Below are 16325 nucleotides of genomic sequence, written 5' to 3' on the forward strand. Positions count from 1 at the left end.
TCTTCGGGCAGATAGCCTAGTACCTACCTATGAACCTATATGAAATGGCATATACAACTGAAATAGTACGCAAATAAACATTTCTATGTATGCAAACCTGTGTGTGGTGTCATATCCTTTGACGTCTCTGTGGGTATATGTTTATGCAATAATTGTCTTTTTTATGAGAGAATCAAACAATGTCCATTTTAAAAGGTGGCAACTGTAGGAATACTGGCTGTTCAAAATATCTATACGTAGTAATATAGGTATATGTGGGTGTGTGTGTGTGTGTGTGTGTGTGTGTGTGTGTGTGTGTGTGTGTGTGTGTGTGTGTGTGTGTGTGTGTGTGTGTGTGTGTGTGTGTGTGTGTGTGTGTGTGTGTGTGTGTGTGTGTGTGTGTGTGTGTGTGTGTGTGTGTGTGTGTGTGTGTGTGTATATATATATATATATATATATATATATATATATATACATCTATGTGTGTGTGTATATGTATCACTGGAATGTGTACTGCTTCCACATTGTACATTCCCTATGGTAGACAGACTGTTCTGCATATCTTATTGATGTCATCCTGACATTGTACAACTGAGATGGATTACTGTTAACTTCTTGTGGCTATGTTGTGTAGAGTCCTGAGTATGAGACTTGCAAGTGTTGGTATTGTGTTGCAAGGCAGATCTGTTCGGCTGTGGAGGAGTGGATGATATCAATAATTACAAGAGGTAGTTAATATGGGCCCCGCACCCCATTAATGGTGCCTTTGGTCATATATGTATTTGCTGTGTTCTTTTATATATCTAGATATATCTATATAGCTATATCTAATATATATATATTTATATATATATATATATATATATATATATATATATATATATATATATATATATATATATATATATATATATATATATATATATATATATATATATATCTTTTTACATTCTTTGTATTAGTACAAGTTCCACTTGACCCTAGGGGAGGTGATTGGGAGACTTTATTAGAAAACAGAGAATTGATTTGGCAGTTAAAATTAGATGCCTCTCATCACCCAGGTTTAAATGACACTATTAGTCTTGCTAGCGTCCTGAAGATGAATAGGAACAATCTACATTAGTATCTTCACATGATTTCAATACACTTGACATTTGTCCAACTATATATGTTCAACATTTTTAAATACATTTTTAAATATATTTTTAAAATATTGTAGTACTTGTGATAAGGTTTTTATATTTGAAACAGCAGTTTATGAAATGTTTTGACAGGCTATGTTCCATGTGTTTTGCTATATCTATTACCAAACTATTTATTTATTGTAAATGGAGTTTGTAGTTATTATTTCTTCATTTTCATTACTGAATTATATGTTTAAAAATTTTTAAAAAATACATTCAATATATGCTAGTTTCATGTTTTAACATATGCACTTTTGCACTTTAAACAACGGCAGCACAATGTTGCACTACTTTAACACTTTTTACTTTTCAACATTTGCATAAAAAGTTTTAACTAATTTATTAATTATTTAATTGACGGTGCTAATTAAGTGCATTTGACCAATGGAAGTAGACTATAAAAGATGAGCATTTGCATTGTTTAATCAACTTGAGAAAGCCTGGTACAACCAGGCGAAAGCGCTTGTTGGATATTAGATGTGTTTTCGTGTCATTGTTTTGTCCGAATAAAGGAATTGAATCCATTCATCTGGTTTGTTGCAAGCATCCATTTGCTGCTTTTCAATTGTGGTACTTCTATTTGAACATTTACTTCATTTGCACATTATATATACATATATATATATATATATATACATATATATATATATGTATTTATATATATATATATATATATATATATATATATATATATATATATATATATATATATATAAAACCATTTCCTCTACTGTTAAATGACTGTGCTTGATGATATGTTTGAGAAAACATCCAATTTATTTATGTCTGATAAGACTTAGTGGTAAATCATTTTGACTGTAGTGTGCAGGGTCGTAGATTTCAGACTTGCAAGGATTGCTTATTTTGTTGCTGGGCAGAACAGGGGCTGTTGGAAACTGATTAAGGCATTTTAAAGCAGTTGTAAGCAGGTTTGCATCAAGCTAAGCGCCACTTACGTGAGCTTAGCTTCGCTTACGCCCACCTTTGGCCGCTTATAGCCACTTAAACCCACACTAATTTCAAATAAAGAAAAGAAAAAAGGGAGATAGATAAGTGGTGAAATTGGGGCAAGCAGGGGACAAACTAGAGGAGAACCAAGTAGGGATGTGTAGGACGGGTGTAGGAAAGGACAATAGCTCTGCATTTCTTTGGCAGCAACAGCTGCTATCAGTGTGAGCAATTTAGAATTTGGAGCCTCACACCCTACAAGAAGGTGTGTGGGTATCATAAAATACGGATGATTGGTAGGGTTAGATTGTGTGCTGGGTACATGTCTCTGTGTGAAATGCAGAGCTATGTATGGGACTTTGTTTTTTTTGTTGGACAGATGCCCATTTATTTATTTTAAGGTGAGAGTAGTATGTTAAGGAAGGATTATTGGTAATTGTGGTGAGGGAGGTCTGGTAGGAGAGGTTGCATTTGCAGACAGACAAGATAGAGAAGACAGCAGAGAGGGGCAGTGTATGACTATGGGGTGTAGACACCTTGACGGGGAGGGTGGTTGGGAATCTGAGGCTTATGAGCCCCCAAGATGGTAGTAATCACACTGATGTCCCCACCCAATAGTAGTCACCACTATTCCTTCACAGCCCCAAAGGTGGCTGTGCTGGGGGCTAAGCTGGGGGGGGCTTTCTGCCCCAATAGCTGCAACAGTCTGCACTCCACCTGGCACAGGTGGTCATCCAGCTCCAGCTGGAGGACACTTTGCACCATGCCACAGACCTTGTCTTGGGTGACAACATCCTCACCATGCCCACTTGCATGTGGGTTGAGCCCCATCCCCTGCAGTGGTTCCACCTGAGGGTGGTGCAAGACCATCAGATGAAGGAGGTCTGGGTTGGGTCCCAGACATGCTGGGACACAGTGCCTCAGCCAGGTAGGGTGGGAGAGGCAGATCCGTTGCGATCTGCCTTCCCATATGTGCTATAGTGTGGAAATGAATGATTATTGGTTAGTCATGCACAACACATTACGGCATTAGTCAAAATAGCATGCATGGATATTCCCATTAACCCAAAACAGTGCAATTATAACAGTGCCACAGGAAACAGAACCCATGCATATATAGAATGGCATTCAGGGTTGCAACATCATGCCAGTTAGTGGTATGTCAGGCAGGCAATAAGATGATTATTCAACAGGGGAGATGAGTATGCACACAGTTTAAACAATAATAAACCAAATGGAACAATGGTCCCAACAGTGGAGGTTTGTTTAGGAACATGCCCATGTTGGTTTCAGTGTGATGGTTGGATCAGCTGAGTAGTTGGGGAAGGGAAGAGATTCAGTTGACAACTGCTATCAACTATATTTGTCAGTACACTACTATTCACTACTCTACATTCTGACCACACTTGCACTCTAACTGGGCCATTGGGCTGCTACAGCACACCAACAGCTGTAGATATCAACAGAGCAATTGTACCCTTATTTTAGTTAAACACCTCAGACCTGTTTCTATACAGATTTCTTTAACTATGGACCTGTCCAGATTAACTGTGTGCACATTACATTGCTGTTTCTACACATATGTCAGATTCACATTTTAGTTGCAGCCCCTGGAGTGTGTGTTATGTCTTTCACATACATCTACTGGGACATTCTCTGTGTGCAGGTTTCTTGTCAACTGGGGAAACTATCCATGACAGCATGACACTTGAGGGGCTTGTCTGAGCCAGACTTCAGAGTGAGGATGTCTAGCTTGCATGTAATTGTAGGACTGGGGCTGGCAACACAGCAATTGTACACCTTTCATAGTTATACACATCATACTAGTATTTCTATTCAGATTGCTGTACCTGTGTGCCCTGTATGGAAATGCATGTGTTGCAGTACATTATTTTTTTTATTCAGATTGCAGTTTAAAACTGTAGAACCAGACTGAGATGTTAGTGGTAGTCCCTGGATTTGAACGTTGCTGTGTGTGCAAAATTGAACTACTGGCCTAGCCCTTATCTGACTGAGCTACTCGGGAAGTGTTGTGCTTTGCTTGTGACATTTCTATCTAGTACATATTTTTATGCACAGTACTTTTATTATCACATGTTGAATTATTTGTTTCCCATTTTCAGTACATTTTATGCATACACAACAGATATTGATGTCACTGTTTGTGAAACGTGCACATCAGCTGGTTTCCACATTTGACTGTTTTACAACTACATACTGCAATTTAGATTCTTGAGTACACAGAGTAGGTTTTAGGTCTGCTCCTGTTAGCCTTATACATTTCTCAGTACATTCACAGCTACATATGTCTGAAATGGAAAGGTTAACACAGGACAATGCTGGCAGACAAACAAGTAAAACACATTCTGATGGGAATATGTACTGTTGCTCTTTTCCTATTATTTGATATGCCCATTCTAAAGTATGCAGACAAGCAGTGCTAAATCAGTTCACCAATAAACGAAATAGCCACCACTGTCCCCAAGCACAAATAAATCCGATCCAGGTAGTAGGGTACGACAGTTTTATTCACAAAACGCCAACAATAAACACTTGACACAGTAATAACGCACTCCTAACACACGTTTTCGTCGCCAACTTCTTCAGTAATAACAGCCATTTTTGAGTACTTGTACTTTATATATACATTTCAAACCACTTCATTATTCAACTTGGCCAATGATCATCCAAGTTATTTAAATGGTAATTAATACTTAAAGAAATACATGTACATTGTACATTATAAAAACCTAAAGGTTAAAATGATTGAAGATATATAAAATGCATAGAAAAACATATAAAACTGACTTCAATTTGTTCAATACTAAATATTGAAAAATGTATATTTAAAAACCATTATTTAAATGGATTAAAAATTCTTTAAATCCTATATACTGCACAATGTGTAATCACTTGTAATCAAGAGTGTGACACCATCTAGTGGTTTCCATTGAATTCAACACTCAACTTAACACCACATCATATATAAAATGTTCCATTAAAAACTGTTAAAAAATAAAGATAAAAAACAATGATAAATAACAATCCAAGTATTTTAACAAAGCCACTCTTAACACATCTAAAATACATAATATTATTAGAGCTTTGCAGCTCTTAACTTCAACACTGGTGCCAATGACACCATATCATTAAGCCCAAAGTTTCTGCTTGCATCCAATAAAAGTTGCCAATACAACTCCCTGTATTCAATAAGGGTTTCCCACATACCCCCCTAGGATTAGTGGGAACTACCTCCAAAACAAAGAATTGATAGCCTGAAGTTCCACATTTCAATGAATGCTTACATAATGCATTTTTCTCATTATTCACTTTAACATCATATAAGTGCTCATAAATTCTTTGCCTGAGCCTCCTTTCACTTTTCCCAATATAAAATGAAGAACATTTCTTGCAGGTAGCAATATATATAATACCTTTAGTATCGCAGTTGGCAAAGGTGTTTAAATGTAAAGTCTTACTCCTCGCTTGCAAGTACATACTGTCACCACAATTTAAGTGTGTGCAGTAACTACACTTGCCACATTTGAATAACCCTTTCTTTACCTTATTACTTTTGTTCGTAACATTAGTGTTGAAACCACTTTCTAGTATATTCTTAATACTTCTACCCTTGCGGTAGGTGTAGGTTAATTCATTATCAAAAATGTACTCCAAATCTGAAATTTTTGAAAAACTATTCCATTCTCTGGTAAATATCTTTCTAATAAGTGCTGAATGCTCACTAAAGGTGGTAGTGAGCCCTGCCCTATGCTCATCACTGTGTTGTTTGTGTTGCTTTTTTGCCTCAAAGGCCTCATCTTTGCCTAATATATGGGGCAAACGAATCATCTCTCTTCATGTTTACTTCTTCAAGGACATTATTGAAAAGTTCTTGTGAATAACCTCTCCTAATAAATAAATTCCTCAAAAAATTAACCTCTTCTACAAATACTTCGTTATCAGATGTCATTCTGCTCAAATGCACTAGCTGCCCTTTCACTACACCCTTCTTTTGATGTGGAGGGTGGCAGCTGGTGTAGTGCAAATAAGAATTAGAGAAAGTTTCCTTTCTATATATACGCGATGTAAAACTTCCTTTATTTTTACCAATGCAAACATCCAAATATCTCAGTTCTTGAAGATCAAAATTTTGAGTGAACTTCAAAAAACTGGTGGTATTGTTAACATAACTCAAGAGGTTAACAAATTCATCTTGGTTGCCCTTCCAGAAAAAAACATAAATCATAAAGAAACCTAGTATATAAAACCCATTGGTTACAAAAGGGAGAATTGAGTAGAAATTTTTCTTCCCAGTATGCCATAATAATATTGGCGTATACTGGGGCGCAATGAGGCCCCATAGCAACACCTTTTTCCTGCTTGAAATACTCCCCTTGGAAATAAATTAAATTGTTTTTAGTACAACTTCCATCAAGGTCAAAGTGTTCCTAAAATCAGTATGTGTCAACCTCTTGCTTACAATTAACTTTTCTTCAAACCAATGTAATCCCAAGTCGTGTGGGATACATCCAAACATGTCTATGACATCCACAGTACCAAAAGCTATGTTTTCAGTATATAAGGAGGGCTTGATTTTCCTCAGAAAGTCCCAGGAATCCTTTAAAATAGTGTTGCTACCTTCTAATACATTTTTAACTTTTTGGTCCACAAATTTGGCTAAAGGTGCCATCATAGAACCTTCAGCGGACACAATTGGTCTTAAAGGTGGATCAAGACTATCCTTGTGCACCTTAGGAATACCAAAGATGCAAGGTACTTTGGGCTTCTCAACTACTAAAAATTTATAGGTGTCCTTGTCAATTGAACCTTCTAAAAACATGTCATGTAATAAAACCTTAATCTTTTTTTATGCTATATTGACTTCGTTGATGGACACCCTAGAATACTTATCGGTATCATTGAGTAAGTCCATCATCTTTCCTTCGTATTGAATTGCCTCCATCACAACAACTCCCCCCACCTTTGTCGGGTTTCATTACCCTTAAATCTCGGTTGTTGCTGATAGCCTTTAAAGTACTCATTTCTTCTTGTGTTAAATTGGGGTGTATGTATTTACCTGTTAAATGAGTTCTAATTTCATTTTCCATCTTCAACTCAAAATTTCTAAGCTGAGGGTGTGTAGGTGGGTTGAATGTGCTCTTACGCTTTAAGTGATGGTGGTCACAATCCACTGTTTTACCTTTAAAAAACAGCTCCAGATTCTTTTTCCTAATAAAAAGCTTGATATCTACCAACAGTTTAAAAATATCCGTTTTTTGTCTAGGAATAAAGGTGAAACCTTTCGAAAACAAGTCAAACCAAGATTTGTCAACATGAACATTTGAATAATTAAAAATGTTAAAACCATCACAAGTCCATGTGTACATAGTGTTGAAAATACCATCAGTTAATTCCAAACCTGTCCCTTTCTCACAAATGACCTTGCCCCCCCCTCCCATGTAGTTTTTTGAATTATAAACCACCTTTTCTTGGTTCATTAACCACTCAGATCTTCTGAGCGGGGGATATTCATCAGCTTCTATAGGTTGTTCAAGTTGCTCTCTATTTTCATCTTCTTCCCACCTTAAATCGTGGGTTTGTTCCCTAACCCAATTACCATATCCTTGCCTGAATAAGGTTTTGGGTTTTGGGTAATGTGTTTTATTTTTGTATTCTTCCAAATCTCTCTTAATTTTTCCTGTTTTTCTATTTTGCACCTCTTTACACTTCAATTCTACATTTTTGAACAAGTTTTGGTATTTGACTCTCTCTGTCTCGACTGTGTACAACAAATCAAATAAAAATAGCTTTGTTAATATTTTCTATATCTAGGTGTAACTTTTCCATTAAAATCTCATTATTCTTAATAATAGCTTTCATGATGCCAAACCCACAGTTATCAAAAACAGAAGTAAGCTCATCAAAAAATTCTGTCCCTTCCACAACATTGTTGGGATATTTACAGACTCTCAAACCCTTAGGGACAATATTCAATGTTAGGCAATGCTTTAAATAAGCGTTGTCCATGTCCAAAGTCTTGTATTTAAACAAAAAAAAATCCAAGTCATTGAGCAAGGTGGTGTATGTAGCGCTATATTTAACATTGACTTGGTCTTGATTAAAATCATATTTGGCGTTTAGAATATCAGAAACGTGTGTCAGGAGTGCATTATTACTGTGTCAAGTGTTTATTGTTGGCGTTTTGTGAATAAAACTGTCGTACCCTACTACCTGGATTGGATTTATTTGTGCTTGGGGACAGTGGTGGCTATTTCGTTTATTGGTGTTTGTTTCCACTACTTGCTCAACTATTTTTTACAACTAAATCAGTTCACCTCAGTTAATGCATTCTGCAGAACATACTCGTTTCTATTTATCAGGTACAAGTGAGATGACTCATACCGGTGTTTGGGATCACCTTTATTAGTTTTGACATACATATCTGTGTATGACTCAGAACTCCACAATTACTATTCCTGCATGATCTGCACAAGGGAATGCTTTTCATTTCTGTTACAGTAGCCCTGAAATGGCATGTTCTTGGCAAGTTCATTCAGACAAACTCATACATATTCTATTATTGCTGTCCTGCATATTGTACCTTGTTTGCTACTGATATCTGTCTTATACACCAGCTGGGAATACTCCATTGTAACACTGGCAGCCTTACACAGGCATTTATTCCTGACTTTTGCAGCACAATTATATATACAAGCATTACTACCATTACTAAAGTTTTGATTTCTTACTGCTAATAGTAGGGGGTATTGTGTACTCACCGTACTGCTGACACAGCTGGGCCAGTCACTGTGCATGAGCCTGCACATTCTGGCACCTCTCCACAGCAGCTGTATGGGGAGACATCACACATTAATCACACCTGCACAGTCACAAGTTGAACTTTTTCCATACTTAGAGATACATAAGACTGCATACTTACAGACAGGTGGGACATCCTGTGCTTGGGCTTCTTGGATCCACTGGTCTAAGAGTGCATCCCTCTTCCACTTCAGGTCATTATGCTAATGAAGTACCTGCTCACCAGTCCGGGTTGTGCCAGTGGCACTGGTGAGATCACTTGCAAGCTGGTCACAGGACTCCGCTTTGTACTGCGAGCCCTGGTACTGGCCCTGCAGCAACCTGCCATCGTAGTTTTTAACTAGGAGCCCAACCATGACCCTGGACTCTTGGATCCCCAAATGTTGTGCTCGGAAGCACACACCTTCTCCGACACCAGTCATTTTGGTCCTGCTGCGTGCAATCCCAAGCGGTTATGGCTATATTCCTACCTGTGCAGTTTAAATAAGGCTGTTTTCCTGCACTTTTTCATGAACGGATGGTTTTAATATGCTGTACTATGCTTGGCTCCACACAAATCCACATTGCAATGCTTACACCAGCTAAGCAGAGCTGAATGCAGGTAAGCTATGCTTACACTAGCAAAGCATTGCCTAAATCTATTTTATTTCATTAAAGTTATAAGTTGTTTTTTACATTTATATTTTACATATTCCCACCCCTACTGTGCTATATGTGACACGTATGATTGACATCTATCATTCACATTCCTTAAAAGTTTATTAAATAGCTTGGCAGAGGGGGGGATTCAAACCAGACATATTCTACATGCTATACCATGGTAGTACCACTATGCTACAGCAGTTGATGATGTTCTTTATCACAGTAGCACTTGTCTATCATTTTCAGGATTTCAGCCAAGCTCAGCATAGCGGCTTGCCATGCAAACAAGCTGTGCAGCACTTAAACTTTGGATTTACTTCATGAAAAAAATATTATTCCATTTTTTTTTATTTTTTACTACTTTCCTCTTGCACTACTGCTTCCTTGCATGTAGGGCAAGAGTACATACACTTCGGGGTGTACACTTGAACACTGCTGTCTTCTGTAGGTGTTTTTGTGTTTTTTTTTTATTTTCAGTGTCCACGGGCACTGAAATGTTAGCTATTTACATTTCAGTGTCTGCAGACACTCGTTTACTATATAATATTAGAGCCAGTCTCTAATATTCTATAGTTTGACACTCATCCATGTCAGAAAGTGCCATACTGCACTTTCAGCAAGAAGGGGGCATGGTTCTGGTGCTGGGACTACTGACACATGCCCCCTCCTGGTTCATGTCCATTTAGTTTAGACAGCAGCACGTCTTCATGCATATGGAAGGCTCACTGCTATCTTAAATGACACCAACCACTCCGTGCAAGAATAGCCTTATTCTTGCATGGAGCTTTATGAATCCCAGGGAGAGGGTCATCCAAAATGTACCTACAGTAGCTACAGTTATACTATTTATAGATGTCATTCCCATTTCCAGTTTTAATGCCATTATCCAAAGAGGGGCATTGGCCTGACACATATAAAAATGACCCAAGATTCTTAAACTGCTTAACTATTCTGTATACAATAGAAAACAAAAAATAGGCTATGCTTCCTGAGATAATATTTTGATTATGAATCTATAACATTATTTATGTAATAAAAGACATGTCTTAAGGAATATGAGAATTGAAACTGCAATAGCAATAAAAAGCCTTATGAAATATGTCCATTTTCATAATGGAACTTTTAGTTAGATGATAAAAATTTAGTTTATTCGAATTATTTGAATTAGAATTAATCCTGGTTAAGAGTGAACTTAGCAGACATCAGGGTTACATTTTGCAACTAAATAGTTAAGCTCACCTAGAAATGTTCTTCTTGCAGTCAGGGAAAGGAGGAACTGAAGAGACAGATGTTCAATGGTTAGCCGGAAAAAAAACCTGGAAAGTCGATAGTGTATCCTGAGAATGAGGCAGTGAACCTTCTGATTGATAATTCACTGCTTTGAGGTTAAAAACACTGTAATAACTCCAAAACTAATAGTTTAACCTCTAAAAGTGCATTTATGTACAAAACAATATATTTAAAAACACACAAGTGATTCACACATGTTTTTTTCACATAAACATTTTCACAAGAAGGCCTCTTTTTGGTAGAACATATCAAGTGGTAGTCCATAAAAACACCCTTCCCAGTATAAATAAATACTTTTCTTTAGGAAAAAAAAATCACTGTTGTCTTCAAAGATATTGATAAAGTGGAAAGCTTTCCACAAAGTATATTTATCTGCCCAGAATTGAAAGACCACTCGCCCATCGTCAACTCCTCAAATCCCACAGGGAGAATTCACTTCAACATCAAAAAAGTTCTGAAATTTTGGTACCCCAAGCAGTGATTTTATGTGGCTAGCTCATGAGTCCCATAGTGGTTAGTATGCAAGGAAGGTGCTCCAAAGGTTTGTGTACTCTTTGGTGGTCATATGATTGCTAGGTATAATCCATACAGCTTAGGTTACTGAAATAGTAATCTGATGACACATATCTATCTGTACCTGATACACATATGTTTGAAGCTCCTGCATGTTGGCCATAGGTGGTTCTATTGCTGGACCCTTACATGTGGTTCTCTTCTTCTGTCCCAGTTGGGTGACCTTAGTGAATGCTAAAGTTGCTATGTCAGTGGCTTTTTTCATACCTCTATCTTAAGTCTGATTTTTGCCACAGCATTTTGTGTGATGTATAACTCTACCTTATGACAACCCCTGCAGGTACGGCAGGTGCACAGGCCAAAATACTCTAATGCAGTCAGAAAAAAGCCAGTACTCAAAAGTATGAAAGTCTATGACAAAAATGTATTATTCTAATAGCACCATAAGGGTAACGTGAAAACACAATACTCCACAAAAAATCAGACGGGTTTTGGCTGCAATAGCCTTCCTCAGTGTCAATGAAAAATACACAAAACTAGACAAGAATTTATATGCATCCTGATCACAAGCTTAACCATTTCATTGGCTAATTATAAATGCTCATTTAAACCAGGGAGAAACAACCCTCCCAATTTAAATAATCCAGTTTCTCTCTTTATTATTCAGAATAGTATGGCAACCAATTTTGTTAGTCCTATCTCTTACTATCCTGTCAATAATAAGTCTAAAACATGCAGCAGTATGTTTCACAGAGTGCTTATACAAAGCATTAGAGTGTCTTATTCCTAATGTCACTGATATGTTCTGCTATCTGCAAATGTAATGGATGGGAAGTATTTGTGAAGAGACCAAAATTTATGAAGGTCAAGCATTTTATGTTTCCAGTTTGAACCTGCTAACCAAAGAATTACTTAGTTTGGAAAAACAGTTAAAAGACAAAAAGATACAAAAATTTAATAGGGACATGGGGAATTACCAAAGGGGTAAACCTTTTGGTCTAACAAAGAATGTCAAATTTGGGAACTTAAATATCAAATCCTTCGCACAAAAAAAAGAGACCTAAATCCATTCTGAAGAAGGCCAAATTTACCAGTAGTGGGACTTCAGGGGACGAGTCATCCTCCGCCACAGATGTAGATAGAAATCATAGTCAGGAATCACCTACCCCTAAGAGACGTCGTTTGGACAACCCTTTAGGGGCAGATCACGTAGGGGTGGAAGAAAACATAGGGTGGGTAAACAATGATGAAACCCTGTTGAAGGTTATGTTACCATTATAAGTGGTTCAGGCAATGTTCACAATATATCTTCTACATCTCTATCTGAGGTCGAGTTAAAACACCTGAATAAAGCTTTAAACTTTGTACCTTTTTTTTTTTTTTTTTGGTAAAGATTCTTTGGCTCAGGATGTTATTCCATTTTGTTGGTGACTTAATTTAAGACACCATTTTGGTTCTGAATTGCCAAATCCTTGTACAAGAGAATTTAGATTTCATAAATCTACTTTTATGCCACCCATGCAGAAATATGTCTCTGTGTTTCAGACTAATGTACTCAAAGATTTACATTTCAAGACCGGTGAATATCATATTTTGCCACACAGTCTCTCAAAGGTTGAACAGCAGGTGGTTACAAATTTGAAAAATAACAATACATTGGTAATTTCACCAGTGGATAAGGGTGGAGCAGTTGTGGTGATGGACTGGGCAGTATTACAATGAAGTTCAGAGACAACTGATGGATGGCAGATTTTACATGTATATGCCCCTTGATCCCACTCTCAGATTTAAACATAAAATAGATTTGTGTCGTCTTACTGCTTTGGAAGAAGGTATCATTACTGATTCTAGTTTGCACCACCTTACTGCGCCAGATACAAAACATCAATATTTATATCTATTGCCAAAAATTCATAAAGATTTACACAATCCACCTGGTAGGCCTATCGGTTCAGGCAGGGGTTCTCTCACTGAACCCCTTTCACAGTTTTTGACTCAATATCTGAAACCCTTGTTAAGTTATGTTAGACCATGTATACAAGATACTACACAATTTTTGCAGGTAATTTCTGGCATGCAGTTGGATATTGGGTGGTATTTATGTACTCTTGATGTTACAGCATTATACACCAATATTCCGCATTGGGCAGGTTTACAAGCCCTGCAATATTGGCTTGATAGGGCTGAATTATATCCACCTGGGTTTAATACTGTCCTGATTTGTTTGGCAGAACATGTTCTTACTAAAAATGCTTTTTACTTTCATGGTAAATGTTATTAGCAAGTACAAGGGATTGCAATGGAGGCATTGTTTGCTCCCATTTATGCAGATCTGTTTATGGCCTCTTAGAGGAACAATTGATCTATGACCCCAGTCCTAACATATTTTTGGATGAAATAGATATATGGAGACATTACTTGAATGATTGTTGGATGGTATGGAGGGCAGATAGTAATTATTTTCAAGAATTTGTAGAATACCTCAATGCTAATAAATGAAGTTTGGCAACAAACCAAGTTGTCTCTGGACATCTTCATGAGGGGTAGGTTGATATTTGTGGGAGTTAAGTGAGTAGGGGAGGTGAAAGGGTTAAGTAGAGGCAGGGATGGTTGGGAGGAAATGAAATAAGGATGGGGAGGGGGTTAAGGGATTTAGATAAGTGTAGCTGGGCAAGTAATCACATTTTGGTGTAAACATGCTACCCACCCATGATCCCTCTCTTTTGTGGTGGGTTGGGGGGATTGGGGTTATTTTATCAGTGGGGGTATGCGGAGAAGAGGGATAGGCTTGCCCTCTTCTGTTCCCCCTCTGGTGTCTGGATGTTCATTTCAAGGATTTGGGGAAAGGAAAATGAGTATTTGGAGGAAGCTTGCTGAAGAGATAAGCAAGCTGAGGTAAGGATGCTGCTTATTTGGTGGATGGTAATTCAATGAATGGTGTATGAAATGAGATGGGACGCTGCTTCATAAGTAAAGTAAGTGAGCAGAGGTATGGGCCCTGCTTGTTGGGCAGGGTGAGTTAGTACGCTGCCCTGATTAACATTACAAGGACTGTGCTTCATAAGTAAAGTAAGCAAGCAGAGGTATGGACGCTGCTTATTTGGTGGATGGTAATTCAATGAATAGTGTATGAAGTGAGATGGGATGCTGCTTCATAAGTAAATAAGTGAGCAGAGGTATGGACAGTGCTTACTGTGCAAGGTGAGTAGGTACGCTCCTCTGATTAACATTACAAGGATGTTATGCTGTGTTTAGAATCAACTATACTATGGTTAGTCATAATTAATGAATTTGGCGTACAAAGCTATGTTATGGAAGTTTAGTAAAAGTCATCAAATGTCATTTGGTGTGATGTGTTTATTGAAGGGAACTGGGACAAATGGGGAATTCAATTTATGGTTAACTACGAACTTCAACAAATTAATTTCCTTGATGTTACAGTTGCTAGGAATATTGATAATACTCTTAGTAGCCAAGTATATCGTAAATACCCAGAATATAACACACTACTACATATGCCACCAGTTTCCATCTACACCATATCATATGCATGAGACGTATTTGTTCAACTCACGACTCTTTTGAAAACTATAAAAAGGACATCATCATCAGATTTTGAATGAGGGGGTATAGATATGACAACATTGCTTCTATGCAGGACAGAAATATTTTGTTGCATCAGGACCAACAACGCAGGGATGTTTCAGATATTCAGTTGGTCACTACATTTGGTCGAAATATTAATTTACTTAGGAATATTGTGAATTGTCAATTAACCAAACTATCAAAACCATCAATAAAAAACTAGGGTCACTTTACAGAATAAAAGTCTTCCTAACCCCTCCAGCTAAAATTGCCATAGCTCACTCTCACCTTCTTTCAACCCTTCTGTATGCATCCCCTCTACTCTCGAATTTGAACAAGACTGTCCTTAACAAACTCTCAGTTTGCTACAACCACATTGCCAGGTTTGCCACTGGGCTGCCTTTTAGGACACATCATTGCATCAATCTAAATCAGCTTGGTTGGCTTGAACTACCCAGCCTAATCCAGTATAACCAACTGATTATGGCCTATAAAACCCTCTATAATCAGGACAATACTCCTGCACTTAAAAATATTATCACCCTCTATAACAATCCTAGACCGCTTCGATCCTCTAACAAACTACTAATTCAGACTAGCAAAATTAATAACACAGCCGGTGATTCTCTCTTTGCAAACTCTGTAAGTAGATCCTGGAACTCTCTTCCAGCTGATATTACCTTACTTTCCACCTTAGGTCAATTTAAAACTAGACGCAAATAACATTTGTCACTTAACTGGCTATGTCAATGTATCAAGCCTGGCTAACTCTCTCTAGAATGTGTAAAAATCTGTTAACCAGTTTACTGTGTAATTTAATTTAATTTAATCCTGACTTGTGCTCAGGATTAACTGTAACCTGTGGAACTTTTTTAACTTGCTTACTTATGTAATCTCTGTAAATAGTCTGTTTGTAATATGTAATGCTGGTATTATGTAATGCTGTATCTGCTTACCCTTGGAGCTTTTCTCCCTGGGTCTCCGCTGAAAATGGACATGCATCCAGTCGGACTATCCCGGTCAACAAATGTAAAATAAAAAAAAGAATAATAAAAAAATAAATTGGCACTGGAACATTTTATTGGCAGACCATAGATTGTCTGACATACTTACTCCTAAATACTTGTTCTCTTTTCAAAGGGGACAAATGTTGGTTTCTCACTTTAGCCACTATAAACAATGGTCTGAGCCCATTATATTCAAACAACAATTAACTATTACTGGGGCATGTTTATATGGGTGTATCCCTTATGGACATTGTACGCATTGTTCATATGTTGTTAAATCTAAAGAATTTTTTTTCTAGCAAAAATACAGCTGTTGTATGTGACATTAAATGTCTTGCTAACTGTAATAATGATTGGA

This window comes from Protopterus annectens, chromosome 8.part0, assembly GCF_019279795.1.
Source record: "Protopterus annectens isolate FY-2018-M chromosome 8.part0, PAN1.0, whole genome shotgun sequence".
NCBI classification, from domain to species: Eukaryota; Metazoa; Chordata; order Ceratodontiformes; family Protopteridae; genus Protopterus; species Protopterus annectens.